The sequence below is a fragment of the Chionomys nivalis genome, chromosome 12, assembly GCF_950005125.1.
Source record: "Chionomys nivalis chromosome 12, mChiNiv1.1, whole genome shotgun sequence".
NCBI classification, from domain to species: Eukaryota; Metazoa; Chordata; class Mammalia; order Rodentia; family Cricetidae; genus Chionomys; species Chionomys nivalis.
The window spans coordinates 6,314,376-6,336,510 of NC_080097.1; the positions used below are offsets into that span (position 1 = coordinate 6,314,376).

The following is a 22,135-nucleotide window of genomic DNA, read 5'->3' on the forward strand; positions in this document are numbered from 1 at the left end:
CTCAATTAATAGCTTAGTATACTTGTCTTCAGCAGGTTAAGACTAGGAAGGAGTACCAGGGCTTTTCATCTGTCGTTAAGGTGGAACATCCAATAAAATGTGCTCCAGGAGGATGTCTCACAGCTCGCTCGCTAATTTTTCAGTTGATTATTTCCCCAAAAGACAGCAAAGCAGAACCGTCAGTGGATCATGGTGGCTTTTCTTTTTACATGTGGCTCGCAGTCACAACAGACGGAGTTCTGGGCTTCAGAGAGAGCGAGCTCACCAACTCAGAATTGATTTTTCATTATTTTTAAGTATCCATAATTTTTTCTTACACAACAAATTTTCAAAAAACAAAGTCATTTAAACACTAATCCTTCATCTGTTTATTATTTTGGGTGTCAATGATCTTGGCTGAGTTCAGAAGGGGTTTTTCTACCTAGGTCACCTACTTTTATGGTCTGTTTTAGATGTTCACTTGATGGTGGGAGAAGGCCTTGCACATGTATATATCTGTCAGTTAGCAATCAGCAGGTTCACTTGACCTTCAGATGACAAGTCCAAGAAAGAAAAAGGGAGATACAAGTCTTCTTGATGTCCCAACTCACATGGCACCAGCACCACACCCTACTGATCCAAGCAAGTTTTGGTTTGCCAGCCCAAAGAGAAGAGGTTGGAAAACAGGTTAGAGAAAGGCAAAGAATCGTGCACATTTTAGTTCACCAAAAGTGTCTCCAAATATAAATAAAACAAAACAAAAAGCCCTATACCCACACAATACTCAATAACTCAATAGCTTTGTATTCCTGCCCTCACTATCCCCCAAGTAATAAGATAATTATTAAACATACAAGTGAAAATGAATATCTACTTCAATGAGTTTTCTTCCCCTTGATCTCTCTTTATGATAGAGTGCTATAACTTTTTCCTTTGGACCAGAGCTCTGAATGTAATGTAAGATGGTATTTTCCAGAATGTATATAATACTGTAATATATTTTATTCCCATGTAGAAGCCTATAAAACAGAGTGAGAATTGCCAGAGCCTAAATGGAAATGGAAAACAGCCGGCTATTTTCTCTTAGGTAAGCAATGTGAGCGGGCATACACCAGTCACTTCAGACATCGGAGACGCCGCAGAATTCTCATTGCACTCTTCTCAGTCACATTTGCCCCGTGGGTATTTCTGGAAGGCTGATCAGAAATGAAATGTGCTATTCTGAGAGAACACAGTCCTCACTTTTTCCCGTCCACATCACCAGTGTCTGCAAAACAATCGTATTCCTCCCTCTCATTATGCTCTGGAAATAGAATTTACTGTGTATGACCCCTCTCCCTTCCTTCTCTTATCTGTTTCTGATTAGCCCGTGGAAGAGATGATACATCATACGACTTTTGTGCTGGGCTACTCTGCGTGATCCCGAATGCTTCTTGCAATGTCAGCTCTCTGTAATGAGAAGACAGTATTTTACCATTATGGCCTATCAAGTTGCCATTGATGGCAATGAGCTACTTTTATGGCCATTTTTGACACTCAAAATAATGCATGATAACACTGGGCTGACCTCATTTTCTTAGAACTAGTCCTACCATCACGGGCTAAGGTTGCAGTGACTGAATTGTTTGGGGAATTACCTTTTTTTTTTTTTTTTTTTTTTTTTAACTATGTAAGGCTGAGTGTCGAAAGCCTGAAATTCCTTAAAGCATCAAGTCCCTTCATAATGGATCATCTTTTCCTGTGACCTCTAAAACTTCTCTCTGGTAGATGATCTCATTTTATTTCCAAACAACCAACCATTTATTCCCAACATGGTCTCTTTGGCAGTAGGTAGGGTGGGGGAAGGGTGTAAGAGAATTCTAGAAGTGCTGCACCATGGCTGTAAAGCGAGTCATTAGGGAGGATGAAAAAAATTGACATTGTGCCATCTGCAGTGATCAAGCCATCAGGGCTGACACTGCGGCAGAGTCTCCCGATACCAGAAACAGACCGGCAGCTGAGCGCGAGCCTGATTTGATTTGTTGGCGGATTGCTCTTATTTTGACAACATCTTGTGGAAATTGTCACATCTGCTGAATTTTTTGTTTGAAAATTAGCCACTGCAAAGAACACCAAGCCGTCTTATTTTCACGCATTGAGTACACAGGGATTTTCCTACAATGAGTCATCAGCCACAACAACAATGAAGTGTCAAAACAATTCCAAAGATACCATCTGGTGAAGGGAGAGGAGTCAATGACAAGCATACATCATTCAGCTCCGCTATCTGTTAAATGACCATTGATTAAAATCCAAGCACTTCAGATCCTCTCTGAACTGTTATTAACAGCACAGATATCGGAAAACGGCAATTAGAGCGAGATGCATTGATAACATCTGCTAAGAATATGGATGGTGTTTATTTAAGCACCCTCTCTCGGGAACAGCTGACATTTTGAAAATGTGGAAGATATTTTAATCACCTGTGTCCTCTCCACCTGGTGTTTACAGAATTTCCCCAATAGAGAATAAACTATTGAAAACTTCCATTCTACTTTATAACCACAAATAGGTAAAAGCATTTCTTTGCAATTTGGTTTAGTACTTAGAAAGTACAAGATCACCACAGAAAGAATATATAAGGCCATCAAATGTGCTAAAACCCATTGTTAAAGCACCCTTCTTCAAAGCATAGGATGTTGGTTCATGTCACAAGGCTCAGAGTGACCTTAGATGAATCAGAGGATTGGAGAACAAATCTAAAACATAAGTCATGAGCCATTCAGTTGTAAAAGTAATAACAGAGCAAGGCAAAGGGAATTTTGTTTTTCGAACAGGATCTCTCTAAAAGCCCAGCTAGCCTGGAAGCACTAGCTAGGCCAGGTTTATCTTCTCCCTGCCTCTGCCTCCGAAGTGCTGGGATTAAAGGTGTGTAGCATCACACCATGGCCTAATGTGGCCTCAGAGGCCTTCCCATTCTGTCTCCCTGACTGTCAGGATGATGAATGAACATTTTCATATTACCTACCTTAGAATTATGGATGGACACTGCCATATCTTACTTGGAAAGATGAAAAAAATATAGAGACAAATATTAACTTGTCATGTAAAATAAAAGAATGCTTAATAAAAAGGAGGAACCATGCTTGATGGCAATAAGTTTCAGAGAAAAGGAAGTTTTCTATTCTCCTTAGAATGGGGCCTGGGGAGATGGTTCAGAGATAAAGTCACTTCCTGCCAGTTCAGATGAGCCGAGTTTTCATCTCCAGAACTCCTGTGGCAGAAAGATAGAACCAACTTCTTCAAGGTTGTCTTGTGGCCTCTATATATCTGCTGTGGCATGTGAATGTATCCTAGCCCACAAAGTAAAGACATGGTTGTAAAAATATTGAATTCTCCTTGACAGATTTTTTCCCATGAAATCTTAATTAGCAAAGACATAAAAGTCATCAGGACAACTGTGGGGTGGGTGTGGGGCTTGACTGTAGCACCTCCTGCCATTGGGTAGAGCCCATCTAATTCAGTGAGAGCATATCAGCACTACCTTGTACTCACAGACTGGCTATTTTCTGTCCAAAAAATCCAAGAACATATCATGTTTGATTTATAATCCTTTGAAGCATTTTACAGTCATTCTTGAAGTGACAGAAACAGTGTCTGTAAAACAGACTAACTTGTTATAGATTGGGTATCACCTACTTTGGTGTCAACTCCTTCATAGGTGCATCTGCCCATGCATTCTGTCTTATATCATATATCCATGGACTGCTTAGAGTTTAGGACACTCTGGGTTTGTCACTGGAGATAGTAGGATTAATAGAGTATACAGGTTAGAGAGAGAGAGAGAGAGAGAGAGAGAGAGAGAGAGATTCTCTAGCCAAACAGCTAGTGGAGTGTGTGGTCTGGGGAAGTTACATAAGTCCTCTCTCGGTGTGTGCCTCTCATTCTCATGAGGAATTAATTCAGATCAGCAAACTTTAGAGTTACTAAGTGCTAAGAGTTTTTCAAGCAGCAATATGACACACAATAATGCTGCTATTCAGTCCAACTACTATCTTAGGAAAAATGAAGTTTCTTACGATCGTTTTTGGAAGGGGAACTTAAATGCCCCCTTTTATAGCAGGATGACCATTTGTTTCAGAGGCTCGCCAGCAATGTCATCTGAATTCCCTGAATCTGATACATGGAGATCAGTTAACTGGGTAAATGATAAGGGTGATGTCTACATGGATGGGCTCTTGCAAGAACTAGAAATCATTTCTGTAACATGCTGGTGAATAGTGAACTACCTAATAGTAGTAGGGCCTTAAAAACAAAACAGAGAGTTGCTTTCAGCCAGAGCCTATGAGATGGTCTGTGCTTTAAGGGGAAACAGGGCTGAAACATTCTAAGAAACATGTCGATTCATGAATAAGCATCTTAGTTTGCATTCCAGCAGACCTTCCCCTTCGCCTCTTGCAACGTTTTAGCAGACATTCATCCCATCCATCTTTGAACTAGTCACTCAGCTAATGGAAAAACAAACCTGTCTGGGATATGTTGACAGAATCAAAGTACGATAGAGTTCTGCTCTCCATTCCAAAGACTGGTAACATATGAATTGCAATGGCTGATGTACCCTTCGCTGACAACGCACCTTCCAGAGTAGAGTAATTATATTTCTTTCGGGAATATAGTTCAACTGTTGGGAGTTCCAGTGCACTAATCATAGTTGGGATGACTGGAGGGTGTGGGCATCTCAACTCCTCAGGTGAAACCACCACGAAACTCCGTCTTCTCTTTACAACATCGGCAGAGGCGCTAAAAGTTTGCTGGCTGACGATTTGTTACTTTATTACTGAATGCTTATTTTATTCCTTGGCTAGTCAGTTTAAATTAAAGAAATGATAAGTTCTCATTAAAGATTTTAAGAGTGCCTCCTCAAATTTAGGTTTAAGTAGGAGTTGAAATGCATCTAGTGATACCCAGTGGGATCCTGGAACAACCAACCAATTACAAAGATAAAAGATTTCCAGCAATGAACTGGATATTCTGGATGGTGTCACCCCACCCTGGCACAGCAGTGAGCGCAGCTTTTTGGGGACTGGAGTCTGAGGTCACTGAAGGAAACCGGAACTGGGATAAATCTGACTGAATTATGTGACGTGTTTGACATTTCTAAGAACAAAGGTGTTCCTGCTAGGAGGAGCTGTTCCCAGAGGAGTGTCCTGGCTCTTAGCATCCTGTATTCCATTTTGGAACATTCCTCACTGTTCTTTACTCCACTGGACAGGCATTCCTTTCTGCCATGCTTCTTTTTTTGGGTATTTTCAGCCCAAGACTAACCTCTAAGTCACAAGATCACTTTGATTGTGTTGACCTTTGACAAACACAGGTGGTTGATAGTCATAAATCTATTGCTGCCCACTCAGATATGTGGCTGATGATTTATGCATTGTGGGTAGGATTCAAGAAGGCAAAAACCCAAAAGTCAGTTCATCCCCAAAGAACTACCAGGTCACCAACCCGGGGCTTAATGTGCAAATGTTTAGGGCTATGTGCTACCTGCATATAATTATGCATCTTATTCAGTGCTTCTCACTTGTGGATCATAAACTGTTTGGGGGCAAAGAGATGATTGCTATTATATATGGCAATGGTAATGAACACACATGTGGGCATAACAATTAAATATGATTTGGTAGCTTTTAAAGTAAGTATTTCTTTTAAGTCAATAATTGCTTTTAGGCAGATAAAATTATCTTTCTTATTACATAAACTACATAAGCTAGCTCAATAGTTCACTAGTGCAGATGATAAGAAAGGCACACAAGGCATGCACTGCTTTGATCCTCAGAGGAGCACACAGCTTGCCACTAATAGGCTACCTAAACCTGGATAAGATCACAGTCCAGCTTTGGGATACGACAGTAATAGGCACGTTAGAACCTTCATCTAGCGATGGATAGAGATAGAGACAGAGACCCACACTGGAGCACCGGACTGAGCTCCCAAGGTCCTAATGAGGAGCAGAAGGAGGGAGAACATGTACAACGAAGTCAGGACCACGAGGGGTGCACCCACCCACTGAGACAGTCGGACCGATCTATTGGGAGCTCACCAAGGCCAGCTGGACTGTGACTGAAAAAGCATGGGATAAAACCGGACTCTCTGAACAGGGCAGACAATGAGAGCTGACAAGAGGCCAAGGACAATGGCACGGGGTGTTGATCCTACTTCAGGTTCTGGCTTTGTGGGAGCCTAGACAGTTTGGATGTTCAACTTCCTAGATCTGGATGGAGGGGGGAGGACCTTGGACTTTCCACAGGGCAGGGAACCCTGACTGCTCCTGGGACTGGAGAGGGAGGAGAAGAGGAGTGGGGGGGGAGGGGGAGAGGGACGGGAGGAGGGGGAGGGAAATGGGAGGCGGGGAGGAGGCGGACTATTTTCTTTTCAATAAAAAAAAAATAAAAAAAAAAGAACAATGCACTAATTCGAAAAATGGTTCGAAACAATAACCTCTTGCCCACAGGTGCTCTTAATTACAAGCTCGAGAGAAGCGACCTTGAGAAGAAGAAAGAAAGGGGAGTGGGGTGTCCTCTGGCCATTTCCTAGGGAGGACAATTCCCCAAGGAGGCTGTGGTTGCGGAGCCCTCTCTGGGAAGGAAGTCTATGAAACAGAGATGAGTAGACACACTTGCCTGTCCGTCTGCTAAGAACAAACAGGCCCAGTTGAACACAGATACGGTTTTGCCCTTTATATCATCTGAGAACTGTGGGTGTTTTTTTGGCTCTCCTTGCCTGTTGTGCAGAGTAAATACTTGAGGCTTGATTAATTGATGGTGTCCTCCCAATTCAGGATTGAGACAGAAGTGGAAACAGCAGGGTATGCTTTCACGTCGTAATCCTCAAATGCTCAACAATTCTGTTTTGGAGAAAAACCATTCCTAACTCTTGCCCATGAGAAATAAACACTCGTAGTTCATAATTTAATATGGATTTCTAGGGTAAAATAACCTGAAGCTGATTAGTTTTAGCACTGATATAACTAACATTAGTATTCTGTGAGTAATATAAGGAAAAAAAGCTGGCCTCTGAGAAAGATTCTCAACCCCTTTCTTTTCATATGCAATCCTTGGAAGCCAGATGACAACTATCTATACCCCGCTCCCCTGCAGATCTACCATGAGATATGTTCATGTTTGGATGCAGCTGCCATGGTCACCCTGTTGACAGCTGGGGTGAGATTTCAGTATCTCAGCGAGTACAGACGAAAGAGGAAGCAGATGTTAACAAGAGAACTATGAGATGGAGATGGTACATGTGTTTTATGAAGATGATTTTCTTCACTTTCAGACATCCCAGAAAGTACTGAGTGGTAGCAATGGTCAGCTGTGGTTAGCTGAAGACTTGAACCAGCTGGAAACCAGCAGGTCTACTAGGATAAAAACAGGCATGAAAGACAGACATACAGAAAAGAAAGATAAAATATACTAACTAGTCCCAGCTTCTTTATCATGATTAAGATGGAATAAAGACAAGCCCAACACAATAAAGGAGCTTTTTATTAAGAGCTATCTGCTAAATCTTTGTAAGACAAGGTTTGTTATAAAGCATCCTTACAGAAACAGGATGGCAGGAGCTCTGACTGTTGATTGAAACAGTGACTGTTTAAATGTCACATTCAACAGCCCTTTTCTCTTGTGTAGGAGATGTTCATGTAACCATGTTCCACTCCCAAAGCGATTATGGTGTAGACTAAACCTGTAATTTTATGGTAAGGGCCAAAACGCAACAATTACTAAATCTTCTATTTGGTTTTATTGCCATCCACAAGGAAATTCTACTTTGTTTTAGGTCTGTTCTTGGACACACCTTTCATGGCAGGAAGTGAGCCGCACTCTATGTTAAAGAGTGTAATAGATCCTAATCTGTAATGTGATGACTATTGCACCCTGGCTTTGTGATGGTGATGGGTATAGACTTTAATGTGTTTCTACCCTGCGTCAGGCCTGAAGTTAACAGGTGTGTTTGTTACGTGCCTGTGTTTGTTTGGGTTACACTGAATAATCAGCTTTCGTCAGCTCCCCAGGCTGACAGGAAAGTGTGATAAGGTATAGGGATGACAGGAACAGCATGGGAAGATAAGTGAGGTGGGAAATGTGTGTTTCCACCCTCCTCAGTACTCACTCGCCCTTTGGTGAGGAGCAGGGGAGGGACCCAGCTAGTGAGGTGAATTCAGAAGGGGCAGGAGGGTTTAACTCAGAAGACAATTAATTCTCTGAGTCAGGGAGGTATATCAGCTTCTGACACTTAATAGGGACCATAGTCACCATTTACATGTCATAGCTTGTGTGTGTGTGTGTGTGTGTGTGAGAGAGAGAGAGAGAGAGAGAGTGTGTGTATTGTTTGTGTGCATCTCTGTGGATTGTGTGTGTATGTCTATGTGTAGTGCATGTGTAGTGTGTGTATATGTGTGTGTGGGTGTGTAGTGTGTATATGTGTGTAGGGTGTGTGTATATGTGTACTGTGTGTGTAGTCTTTGTGTGTTTGTGTGAGTGTGTATGAGCGTGTAGTGTATGTATGTGCCTGTGTTGTGTGTGTATGTGTGTAGTATGTATATGAGTGTGTATATATATGTGAGTCTCTGTGTTGTGTATGTGTGTGTAGATGTGTGTATATGTGTGAATGTATAGCGTGTGTGTAGTGTGTGTGTGTGAGTGATAGCATGTGTGAGTGTGAGTGAATGGGTGTGTGTATGTGTGTGTATGCACCCACACGAGTGTGTTATTCCCTTGAGACAGGCCCTCTCTCTGACCCTGGATGGAGACTAGCACCGGAAAAATCTCAGTTTTTTGTCTGCTGCCTGTGGTGCTAGGGTTATAAGAGCGCTCGACCTTGGGTGCAGGTCTTCGTGATCTTATCACAAATCATCTTCATCATCCAAATCCTAACATATTTCATCAAAACCATCAAAGGGACCAATTGCTGAAATTTTATCTTTTTTTTTCTTTATCCCTTTAGACATTACTCAGCAAAACCACAAAAGAAAGATTTTGAAGGAAGGAAGGAAGACACGCACAAAAGGCCAAGTATTTTAAAACTCCATTTGCATAAAATATCAAGAACCTAGAAGTGAGGGAGGCTGAGGCAGCAATAGCTTTGCGGGTATAGAATTTCCTATAATGATGATGAAATAAATGGTCTGAAATCATAAATAGAAGTAATTGCCCAATGTTTTCAATATTCTAAATGTCACTGAGTTGTAAGCGCTACAGTAGGAAGTATTCCATTATGTTACACAACTAAAAATAATTACACACACTGTATCAGCTCCACTTTTGTTTTCACTTGCGTGTGTATGAGTACATGGATGTGTGCATGTGTGTCTACTCGTGTGACTGTGTGACGGCTGGAGGACAACCTTTCGTACTCCTTAGGACCTGTCCACCTCGACTGTGCAGACAGGTTTCTTACTGTGTGACGGCTGGAGGACAGCCTTTGGTACTCCTTAGGACCTGTCCACCTCGACTGTGCAGACAGGTTTCTTACTGGCCTGGTACTGACCTTCCAACCTCTCCCTGCTCTCTTTCAAATGAACGGTCTCTTTGTAAATAATAATTGTTATATACATACAAACACACACACACACATACAACACACACCCTGTTCGGATTGTGCAGTCTTACGTGTGTTAATGCTTTCGGGGCTGAGAATTTGCCATTGTACAATGAGTTGGTGTGCTCTTCCCTTGTGCTTCCTTTTGTGTACACAACAAGCCTGGATTCTAGCTAAGCAGAAATGGACAATCAATGCAGAGTGTTGCTCTGTCTGAAGCTTCGAGAAGGGTTGCGGCATAGCACCCAGGAGCCAGTGTTGCTCTGTCTGAAGCTTCGAGAAGGGTTGGGGCATAGCACCCAGGAGCCAGTGTTGCTCTGTCTGAAGCTTTAAGGAGGGCCGAGGCATAGCACCCAGGAGCCAGTGTTGCTCTGTCTGAAGCTTCGAGGAGGGTCAAGGCATAGGACTTTACAAGATGTTCTCCAGTCAACTTCCCTTCCTGGCAGCGCACTGTCTGGCCAAGGTGATATTTATGGTCCTTTCTACCTGATGAATTTTATGACTTCATGATTTGATGTATCAGTGCAACTTCCCAGACACAGATGCCAGGAAAGAAATCAGAGAAGCAAAGCCAGACCAAAGGAAAGACGAAAAATATATAGCAAGATGGACTCAGAACATCACATGGCCTTTCAGAGGAAAAGGATGATAGAAGATAAATCACCATTAGATTGAGAACATTGTGAGGGCAGTCACTAGAGAAATAGAGTTTTTAGAATGAACAAGATGTAACGGAAGAAATACAGAAAAGAAATATTCCGAGAAAAGGGTAGTGGGGCTTGCTCGTGGAGACAGAGTAATGTTTGAGAAGAAAGGATGCTGTCAAGGTCTAGGACAGCACAAGAAAAAAGGAAATGAGGTAGATGTTGAAGTGCAGAGAGCAGAGAAACCCTGGCTGAGGAAAGTGCTGTTCAAGAGACAAGATGGCACGTGGGGGGAGGAGGAACAAGCACTTGAAGAAAGAGTAGAAGACAAGCAAGGCCACAGAGTACATTTGATAGAAAGAAAAATCATGGCAGTGACAGGTGTGTTTCTACGTAAACCATGGGAGAAAAGACGTTGAAGATGCCAATGGGAATGCTTTGAGAAACAAAAGCCTAACTGAGGAGATCCCGGAGTGAAGGTAATGGAATGAATGCAAAGTATAAGCCCAAAGAGGGCTCTGAGGACACCTCAGGGTGATTCTGAGGACACCTCAAGGAGGCTCTGACGACACTTCAGGGTGGCTTTGATGACACCTCAGGGTGGCTCTGATGACCCCTCAAGGTGGATGAAAGAGAATTAGCAAGGAAAATGCAGGGAAAGCTTCACAACCCTGAGAGAAAACATATAATAATGAAGAAGACACAAGGGGTTTGGTTTCAACAGTGTATAGCCACATAGAAGGGAAGGTGAATGTTCTGTTGCATGAAGGAGTCAAACACAGAAGACTAGTGGCTTATACAGAAACCTTGTGGGTGACTATTTCATGGGGCCACAGATTTTATTTTGCACACAACTCAAGAATTTCTGCGCGACCCCATCCCAATATCCAGGGTCACAAGCGGCCAACAGGATACCAACTTAGTTCTATTTAACATTAATGTTCATCTATTTCCTCCCGAAGTTTTTGGCTGATTTTGACTGTCATCATGGAGACTGACCTAGACGGTTTAATCTGAATTTGATTGCTTGATTCCATTCAGTTCCGGATCTGCCTGACTGCCAAGCTTCTCTTGCTAACAGCCTCCATTCGCACGTTCTAGCCAATGACACTCTTGCTCCATGCTGCCCATGTTTCTGGGATCTTGAATTATGAACTCAGGACATGTCACTATGGAAAAGGCAGGCTGCTGACAGACATGGATTATTGGCACCTTCCATTCTGCATACTCTATGGTATCTGCGCTGAGGGCTCCTCTCAGAACTGGGCTGTTGGGAACAGGACTACAAACTTCTGGGCTGTGATGCAATCAATGCTAAAGCTAATGTCTAAAGCACACACCTCAGGTAAGAGTGTCCGTGAAAAATGTCCTCTAGTCCAGCTTTCATCCACAGCTTTCTCCGGTAGCCTTCATTGCAACTGGTTTTCCTCTGAAAATGACCTGATCAAAGTTGGCATATGCTTTCTCCCGACATGGCTTCTTTTCAAGAGACTGCCATAGGTATTAATTGCATGCCCGCCTTTGCTCATTACTAAGAACTCCCAAATCACGTCTAACAATCCTCAGCATCAGATGGAGAAGCGAGCTCGGAGAGATTGAGTAATATACTCAATATCACACTATTACCAACTGATAGAAATTATACTTGAATCCTTTAATGAATCTAAAACCATTAATGGATATCGGCAAATTAAAATGGAAAGAATTAGCAATGTGAATTCACTTAATTAATTAATTCAAGAAACACAGGAAACTAAGTAGTAAAACCACAGTGGCCTAGCGTTAGAAAAACCACAGTGACCTAGTGTTAGATAGAGAGGAACTGGAATTAGGACACAGTCCTGGCCCTATAGGGCTGCAGAGGTTAAATAGGCTGACAGTCAACAGAACACATTAACAATTAAGCTCTCTAAGTAGGCCGAAAATAAGTTGACCTAGAAGCGTCTGGGAAAATATCAAGCAGGAAGTAATATTTCACATGTTTGGGAGGTGTGACTCCTGGGAGGAATCTCTCAGGAAGATATGAGTGGGGAGGCAGAAAGGAACATTCACACTCACCTTGTGTAACTTGTATAATAAATAGAAGCTACATTTAGATTTTTGTCATAGGGACTGGAGGTTCACCTCAGTGTCCGGCACCTTCTCGGCATGTACAGGATCCTGTGTTCAGGCCCTAGCAAGCCCACCCATTTTCAATTGACTTTACCTTGCATGTAGATCAAGAGAAAATATTATTTATTCAAGTTTTGATTACGGATTACAGGATAGGTGGTTCCCTAGCCATCCTCTATGCTCCTTTGGGCCAAGAGAAGCCAGCTTCTCTAGGGAGCGCCAGGATGAGTGCCATGACTCACAGTGAGAGATGATGTTGTATACCTCTCCCCAGCAAGCACAGAGGGCAAAACACACTTTTCCCTTTATGAATATGCAGAACCTAGAAGCTTGGATCACTAAATGCTTGATAATTACTCAAAAATGATACTGGCCTCAGAATCGTGTCTGGATGCATGAACAGTCATGCCAAGTCACATGCCAGATATCCTGCAATGTCAGGTATTTACATTCTGATTCATACTATTTAGCCAAATTCCAGTTATGTAGTAGCAATGAAACAATTGTATGGTTGGGGGTCACCGCACAATGAGGAACTGTATTAAAAGGTTGTGGTCTTAAGAAGGTTGAAACAACTGCCACAGACGGATCCCTGAATAAAACTGGAGTCATGAATATATGGGGGCTTGCAGGAAAATCAAGGTGAACAGAGAGTGAGCCTCTGCTACTACCACTTAGTCACGGGGACAATAAAACGCCAGGAGACAGGGCATCACACTAAGTGACTGTGATTGTCGAGGACAAGTGGGATCAGCATACATTTATCATAATTTATCATCAGCACTATCGATAACGTTGAGGTCCACGAAGCTGCCTATTCTGGTCAGAGCTACCTGCAGATTGCCGCAAAGGGCATTGTTCCTAGCACTGGCTACCACACAGGTGGAAACAGCCTATCTAGCATCTGCACTTGTTTTCTATAGGTGTCCTGTCCCCTAAATGTGACACACTTTCCAGTAGTTCATATGGCAAATGGCCAGCTCCATATGGAATATCACGGGCAGTTAGGGATCTGACGGTGAATTTTCTATTTGCTGTTCTTCAAGTTGTAGTAAAACTTGGATTTTTGAAAATACACTTACTTTTTGACCATCATAAATGTAACTAGCGTAAACGGTCACCTTGTTAGCTATGTTTAAATAATGGATTTGTGAGAGCCACCCTCACCAGTATCCATATCCAGAAACTGTTCGTTATGCCAAATAGAAACACTGCTCATTACAATTTAGCCTCTCTGGAGGCTGGGGAGATGACTCGGTGATGGAGAGTTTATACTGCTCTTCCAAGAGACTTGAGTCGGCCTTTTCTCATAGACAAAATATACTGATGTGGCTATTCTACCTAAGCAGCTCGCTCCCGGGCAGACCTCCATACCTGTCTTGTTTTTTCTGTGGGTGTTGGGGATCCAACCTCTTGTCTCCATGCTGTGTGGTAAGTAACTTATCTATCACCTCTCCAGCACCACAACTCAGATTTCCTACATCGCACTTGACCATTCATGCTCTGTTGCTCGGTACCTTCTTTTTAGGGTGCTCAGTATTATTAGATGCACACAAATCACACACCCACTTACTGCCTCCTCTTTCCAGGGAAAAGACCATGGTCTACGCTAGCCTAAGTCAGTAGGACCTACAAATGGAAATGTCTTTAATGCATGTTATAAACTAAAAAAAACCTCTCAAAATAACAATGATTAATGATTAAGAAGATGAAAATGTTTTTAAAATAAAACAACAACAACCAACCAACCAACCAAACAAACAAACAAAACCCCGAAAGCATTTGGATCACTGAGAGTGAAGCAGAAGAAAGAGTGTGACCGTGGGAAAGAGAGAAACTAGCAAATGCCAGTGTGCACGGCTCCCTAGGTTGGAGATGAGGCCAGTACCTCGTCCACAGAAAACGCCAGTTTCCAAGCAAGCCAGAAAGCTGCCTATGTCCTCATAGAAGCTTCTGTCTGAACTCACTGCTTTGGAAATATCAGAACATATGGGAATTTTCAGAAAAAAATAAGATGAAGTTGACTTACTGGATAAACTTTTTTTTTTCCTGTCTACGATACGACAACATGAATGAAAGAAAAGCAAACCAAGAGACTCCAAAGGGCACATTCATCAATAATCCTGGTTGGATTTTAAAGGTGTATGGTGCCGCCACAGCAGCTCCATCAACACATAAATATAATCTTCGTGTTTATCTGAGTTTGGGATGACATTTATTGCCTCTGAAAGCGTGGTGTTTACTTATCTAGCAGTGTTTCTCAGGGTGTTTGCCTTTGGAAAAGAACATCTCCTGAATCTTTGCTGAGCCTTAAATAAATTATGCATTAAATTGTAGTTTTGCTGTGAAACATATTTTGTGGCAGGGACAACGATTTCAACCCACACCCAACATTGGCTCTATCTATTAATAATTTAAGAAAAAATTGCTTGGACACTACTATCTCCAGTTCATGAATTCGTAGTGAAACATGATTAAATGACTCCACAGCTAGGCACCAAGCTACCGAGTAGGCATGCATTCTCCACGAGGGCTCTAAGAATAATTGGATCTTCTAAAAGAAAAAAAAAAAATGTTAAGCAAATCAATCAAATCAATCTAGCTTGACACAATGGGTTGTCATTCCTGCATAAAATGAAATTTATGCTACATGAATATGTATTCAAGTTGGAGGGAATATGAGAGGAGGAATATAGCCATGTAATGGGGGCTCTTTGAATGCAGAGTTGACAGTTAAAATTTTATTTTGGTAAAGAGTGAAGTATCTGTTATTACTACTGCAAGACAAAGCTAATTTTGGACCAGTTAAAATTATATAACTGATGACTAACTTTATTGTTCCTAATTTAAAATTACTTGAAATATGTTATTATCACTTGGAGACTATCTTAAAAGTTACAACATCAAATAGATTAATTCTCGCAAATAATGAGGGTAGTAAAATTAAGTATACATCTTAGAATTGAAACACAATGAGGCAAATTGATGAGTGCGGAGCAGCCAGGAGCATTTGCTCTTCCATCTCTGAGCTGTGCGTGCTCAGACTGTGCTTTCTGCCCAAACAAAGAGGTTCTTTCAAGACCTAGCGAATTCTCACAAGAATTTTAGTAAGGTCTCTGGCACCTACAGACATTGCAGAGCCAAGCCCTGAAAACTTCCTACTGTGGGGGTGAAAAAGCAACTGTGAAAGATAAATAAGAGGAACCGCCTTTGGTATGGAGCCCAGCATGAGGCTGCAGGGCTGATTCCCACCAAGGCCTGTCTGTGCTAACATGCACATCTGAGCTTCTACAGACTTACCTGTCTTTGTGACACAGGACAACTAAGGCACTGTTTAGTTCAGCTACCTGGGCTTTCATCTTCGGTTTTTACATCGGGATGTTTAGGTGGGCAAATTTAAAAAGCTGTATTTAGATATTTATCTTGCTAAATCAAGAAGTACACAGTTCTAGTCCCAGAAATAGGAATGCTAGAAACAGTTTTAGGTCGCCCTGAATTACGTAGCATGGTATACAACACCATAAAACCCAAACCAAATGGTATCTGTCGGTTGATTTCCTTATTCATGCGGTGTTGATTTACCCTGGTTTAATAATTAAGGCATAATAGTGAACTCATAACATCCCATTGTTCCTCTCTTCCCTCTCTTTGGGTGGTTCATTCTGTGTTGTTTGGCATACTGTTTTCTGTTGTGGGAGGTGCGGGCTGCGTTCCTGCCGCCCCAGCTCCTGGGCCGCCTGGCTAGCTTATGCCCCAAAACAACAACATACAAACTGTATTCTTTTAAACACGGCTTGGACCATTAACTCTAGCCCTTACAGGCTAATTCTTATATCCCGATCAACCCATCTCTAATAATCTGTGTAGCACTAGTCTTACCGGGAAAGATTCAGCATGTCCGACCTGGCGGCTTGCTTCATCGCATCTGGCCTGGAGAGCAGCGGCATGGCATCTGCCCCAGAGAGGAGAGGAAACGGCATCTGAGCTCACTTCCTCTTCCTCCCTGCATTCTGTTCTGTTTACTCCACCCACCTATGTTCTAACCTATGAGGGCCAAGCAGTTTCTTTATTTTTTAACCAATGACCTTCCTCCATCAGTTTTCTGCACAAATTTGGTTGGATGTTCTAGCCGAGTGATGGGGTCTCTTCTTATTCTGGGTGGATGTGTCACTGCGCTGCCTCTGATTATTTTTTGAACTTTGCAGGATGAAGACACCCACCAGGTAAAAGCTTGCTTCTCACCACCTGCACCTGCACATTTAGGAGACTGGTCTACTTTGTGAAATCAAAGCATATCTCATGAAGGCTGAAAACTCTAAGAATCACTGAAGAACTGCAGCTTTTCAGGCATGAACCAAATTGAACCTGGTTACTGTCAAAATTTGAAAGTTGAACTTTGAAGGTTAGAAAAACTGCCTCAGACAGCGCTATATTCAAGGTTAAAAAATTCGGCAGAATACTGGCACAAGAGAAGCCTTTCATCCCTCAGCAAAATTGTGACCCATAAGATGGCATCCCCATGCCAAACACTTTGAAGTACTGAAGAACTCTCACAAAAACCCTTTAAACTAATGATCAACTGGGAAGAAAACAAAAAAACAATCAAATAGGCCAAGATTCAAGATAAAACGAAAAATACAGGACCCCAGCAGACATCCAGACTGGCCCGGGGAATGGCTGGCCTAGAGGTTGACAGACTTTCGAGTTCCATTTAGGAAATATGATCTCAGCAAAGTAGAACAAAATTTCGTGTTCATAATCTCAAAACCCAGAAGACTGATATATATTATTTCACTTGTTAACGCTGCATCCTCAAGCTAATGTTACGAGAGCAATTACTGAATTTCCATAAAACCTGCAAGCTTGTAACTAGAGTTATTTTTAAGAAGAATATATACATTTACAATTACATAAGCCATATTAAAGGTAAAAATAAATACTAAAACTCACTATTGATGCATCTGATGATTTTGTTTATGCCACTTGGATCTCTGCTGCTGAAACATTACATGGCTGTGTTATTCTGTGCAGAGATTTGCAAATGCATGGTCATTAATGTCAGACTAGTCGCTTGGAATTGGTCACAATAGGAGCAGTTCGCTATGGAAATTGGCAAGTACTGTAGGGCTTCATTTATTGTTTTGTTGATTGTCTAGACATAATCAAGTCATGGAAATGTTGTAAACAATATAGATTACACTGAGAAGTGTGGCATTTCTACGGCAGCTGGTGTGTCTGAAATACACTGTCTGACCCGGAGCCCTGTGATGGACTGTCTTACCTGTGGTCACAGTGGATCGTTTACAGTATATACTTATCCCAGCACATACCCATATGTTGCTACTAATTAACCAAATAAGAAAAATCACCAGGCAGTTGCAGAAGACTATAGTCCTAGCACTTGAGATATGGAAACAGGAGGATCACTGCGAGCTCAAAACTAGTCTGGCTACAAGGTGAGAGCCCCTCTCAGAAAACCAATAGATTAAATAGATATTAATAGATAAGTAAAAATCATGAACCAATATCTATGGAAGACTTATATTCATCAATCACAACCATATGCAGGTGGAAGATTTAAACCTCTGTCAATATTCATGAAAGAACATGATGACTTAGAGACGTAGACAATGGTAGTTACACAGAAAGAAGGAACTCTGACCTCACATGTCTGCACCAACCGACCGGGAAACCAAGCCTCAAGCTCTACAACAGTTAGAGCAAAGAAAAATTTCAGAAAAAAAAAAAAACTTTAGTTTGTAAATTCTTGTTTTATTTCCAGCTTGATACAAACTGGAGAAATGCAAATATTCTCACAAACCTAACCATATAAGATGCCCTGATTCAGGTGAGCCGGACGCCAGCATCCCTGCCCACAATCTTCAATGGTGACACTTCTGTGTCTCTTTCATGTCCCTTTTCCTCTTGTCATGGCCACTGCCCTGTTTCCTATTATGAGTCTCTGCCAAATCGGAGGCAGGGTCCCTGAGTGCCTTGCTTATTGTCAATGGGAGGAAGGTCTTCTCTCCGATCTGCAGAGCATTCTGTGAGAATCCACTGACAAGATGAGCTGGGAAACAATGTGCCTACCACATCATGGATTGTAATCAGTGTGTATGATTTTGGATCAGAAAAACTATTATCATAAACTTATGCATAGACATGGATGCACATTCCCCCAAGTCTGGCGGTTAAACACTTATCAGAATGTGAGCAGCATTACACCCAGAAGCTATGGACTAGGGGAACAATCAACCCAATTAGTTGTGCAAGGAAGACAGAACCAAATATGATTAGAAAAGATAAGAAAGATTTCTCAGAAACCTTTTAACATTGCACTATTTTTACCTGACTTGGCGTTGTTGCTCATGGGCTCTCTCATCTTAATAACATGTGTTATAACAAATCCCTTGTGGTAGGAGGCACTCAGATCCCAATAAACCTTTAACTTCACAGATTCAACACTTGTTAAACCCATGTTAGTGTTCAAAATCAGTCAACTCATTGTAATCGTGAGTAGAGTGACGTTATCACACAGAGGTGAATAACGGTGAGTTGGAACTAATAAATCCTTGCAGATATAAGAACATGGAAAATATCCCCTGCCCCTAACACCTCCAGCTGACCCTCCCCTGGAATAACTGCAATACTCTGAAAAGAGCACCCTACACCTCCCATGGGAAGCACAGCAGAGCTGAGCCTGTTGACAGTGGTCGGGGTAAACTAGCCTGAGAACATGAGCTTGGGATATCTGGCCCCACCAAGAAAGGTGGAGGTTGCAAGTACAGAGAGCAGATACAGAGGGAAGAGGAGATGAATGGGATGAAGATGCATGATGTGGAAGACACAAAGAATAAATAAAAGAATGTGGAAAGTTAGAAATAAATATGGAAAATGTCTATTTATGGAAATTATTCCAGATTAAGTATTAATGAATGGGGTTGGGGTTATTACTCATCTCTTTAACTGCTTAGTAGCTGTACAGGAGCAAAATAGACACTAGTTATCTTTTCGTTCAAATTGCCTAGGCACTGGAAGGAATTGGGAGTATAATTCAGCTTATAAAGACGTATTGCAATCACAAAATTCCTTCGCGTGAGAAGGATTTCTCCAAGCAAACAGCTACAGATCCAGAGGGTATTTGGGATCCCTCACAAAGCACCAACAGCTGACTCATAACACCTTGGGAGACAGGTTGATGCTCCACGGGAGGTAAGTTCAGAAGTGGGATACCTGAAGGACACTCTCATTCTTAGAGGGAAAAAGCTACCATTTATGAAATTGATGGGAGTTTTGTTATTTGTTTGTACTTTAAAACCAAATCACACTAGAATGACAATGAGATAAGAGCCTTACCTCCCACCTAGGCTGTCATTGGCTATTCCATCAAATTCACTCTAAAATGGAGGATTGGGTCGGGTGGTGGTGGCGCACGCCTTTAATCCCAGCACTCCGGAGGCAGAGGCAGGCGGATCTCTGTGAGTTCAAGACCAGCCTGGTCTACAAGAGCTAGCTCCAGCCGGGCGGTGGTGGCGCACGCCTTTAATCCCAGCACTTGGGAGGCAGAGGCAGGCGGATCTCTGTGAGTTCGAGACCAGCCTGGTCTACAAGAGCTAGTTCCAGGACAGGCTCCAAAACCACAGAGAAACCCTGTCTCAAAAAACAAAACAAAACAAAACAAAACAAAACAAAACAAAACAAAAAAGAGCTAGTTCCAGGTCAGGCTCCAAAACCACAGAGAAACCCTGTCTCGAAAAACCAAAACATACATACATACATACATACATACATAAATAAATAAATAAATAAAATGGAGGAGTGGGGTACATTTCTTGGCTTATTTCTAATGTAAGGGAGCAGAGGAGGTGGTGAACAGGAGGACTGGCAAATTTAAACATGGCTTTGAGAGCTTGGTTTAAGGAAAAGTAGGTATCTTCAGGCTGGTTTCTATAGAAACAGACTCTACAGTGATTGGTGGAAACGAGACATGGGGAGGTAAAGAGACTGGTTAGTTGGATACATAGGATGTGGCAGAAGGGACAGTCGAATGACTGTGTGATTTTTATGGTGACCTCAGCCACTCTTCTGATGAGGTTGGGACACACCTGACTACACTTAAAGACGGTCTACACCAGAGTAAGAGGGAAGAGTATCCAATCCCATCACTAAGGTACTCTCTTTTTGTGATGGTGTCTCCCTAGGCTGGGCTAGTTCGTTGGGATGTTTGATTTTGATTCAAGTAGTTCTCACTATGTCTGCCAGGATTCATTACAGTAAGTACTAAAGATAGAATTCAAGATCAATGTAGATATAATCTATTACTTACTCATGCGACAAATACTTAGTGTTTGTCCTTGTCTCAAATTGTTTATAGCCAGCTGGATGGTTAAAGGTGCATAGATGATTTATGTGATCATGCATTTTGGGGACTGTCGGAAAGCCTGTAACAGAACTTCATGGGAAGATCATGAAGACAGACATTAGATTCCATCTTACAGAAATCACAGTCCTGAGTTGAGGTTTGAAGGAGGAGTAGCTGTGTATATTTGCTGTGGGCAAAGGGAACTATGGTACAAGAATTCAAGCAGAAGGATACCGAAGAGTAACCTACAGGATAGAACACATTGCTACAGATGTTCTCCAGCTGTGGCCAGTAGGAACACAAGACCAACATTCCAACAGCCTGTGAGAAGGAGAACCCTGCCATCAACCCTTCCATGTTATAATTGAGACTTTGGAGGAGACAGCTGACTTAGCTACCATCTAGACAATTACACTACAGCTCTTGAGCACTTTCAGATAAACTTAACCCAGATTCGTGACCCAGAGAACATTGACATCATAAATGTGGGTTTTAGGATGCTGAGGTTTGGAGAAATTTATTTCACATCGATAGCTCACTCAATCTGTTAACAGGTTGGATCTGGAGCTAAATTGCTTTCTGTTACCATGAATTGGGGTCGTAGCTTATGTTCACATTAGACAAAGTTGCTCTTATATAGTAAATGCTTCATAGCAGCAACAAGTTGGGAGTTCCTCTAATGCTTGATTGCTGTTCTTTATGCTTGGCTGGAGTAGTCCAGCAAGCATGTGCGAGAGATTGCTTTCTACCAGGTACTGCCAAAGGAAAACTGCCAATAATAGATGAACTCATATTACCATCATTTTTTACTATATTATAGCTCTGTATATTTTTTTAAAATCTGTTTATACTTATTTCCCAAATTCCTACATTTTAGCAATGTAAAGGATACACTGCCTCTTTTTCCCAGATGGGGCTTTTGGAGACTTGGGACACTCGCCCTACAAAAGAGCTTATACTTAACTGTCTCTTTGATGAGTACACTATTTCCTGGATGGTCTTATTAGTGCTGGGATGATTGGCACATTGTCTCTCAGGGAAGTCAAAGAAACTGTATAAGAATGTGTCTTAGTTTGTTCATGTGAAAGAAGCTGATATTTTGGCTTCTTTGCCCATCACTTGACTATTCCAAGTGTCATATAAGTTTTTGAACAGATAATATAAAATCCACTAGTGACTGGAGTGTCAAAATTCATCTGGAGAGGAGTATATATCGCCACTAACAACATAACAGGCAATTGGCTTGCATCCAAATCACAATTTGAAATTTGCATCCTTCTGAGTTCAGATGATATGGCAGGGGATCTCCAAAGTCGAGTTTTGGGTTTCTAAGGATGTCAGAAATGATCTCGTACAATCAATTACACCCATGCTCACAGCTTTACAAATCAGGAAGAAAAATCTTTATTGGTGATTGTTCTTTGAAACTCAATAATCAGTTTTGTGCTCTCATTCCAAAATG

General features: G+C 41.8%; 1 protein-coding gene across 1 annotated transcript in view; it reads right to left on the minus strand.

The window, feature by feature from the left end:
- Gpc6 (glypican 6) overlaps positions 1 to 22,135 on the minus strand; it is a 979,653-nt gene that overhangs the window by 376,855 nt on the left and 580,663 nt on the right. The gene's annotated exons all lie outside the window — the stretch shown is intronic.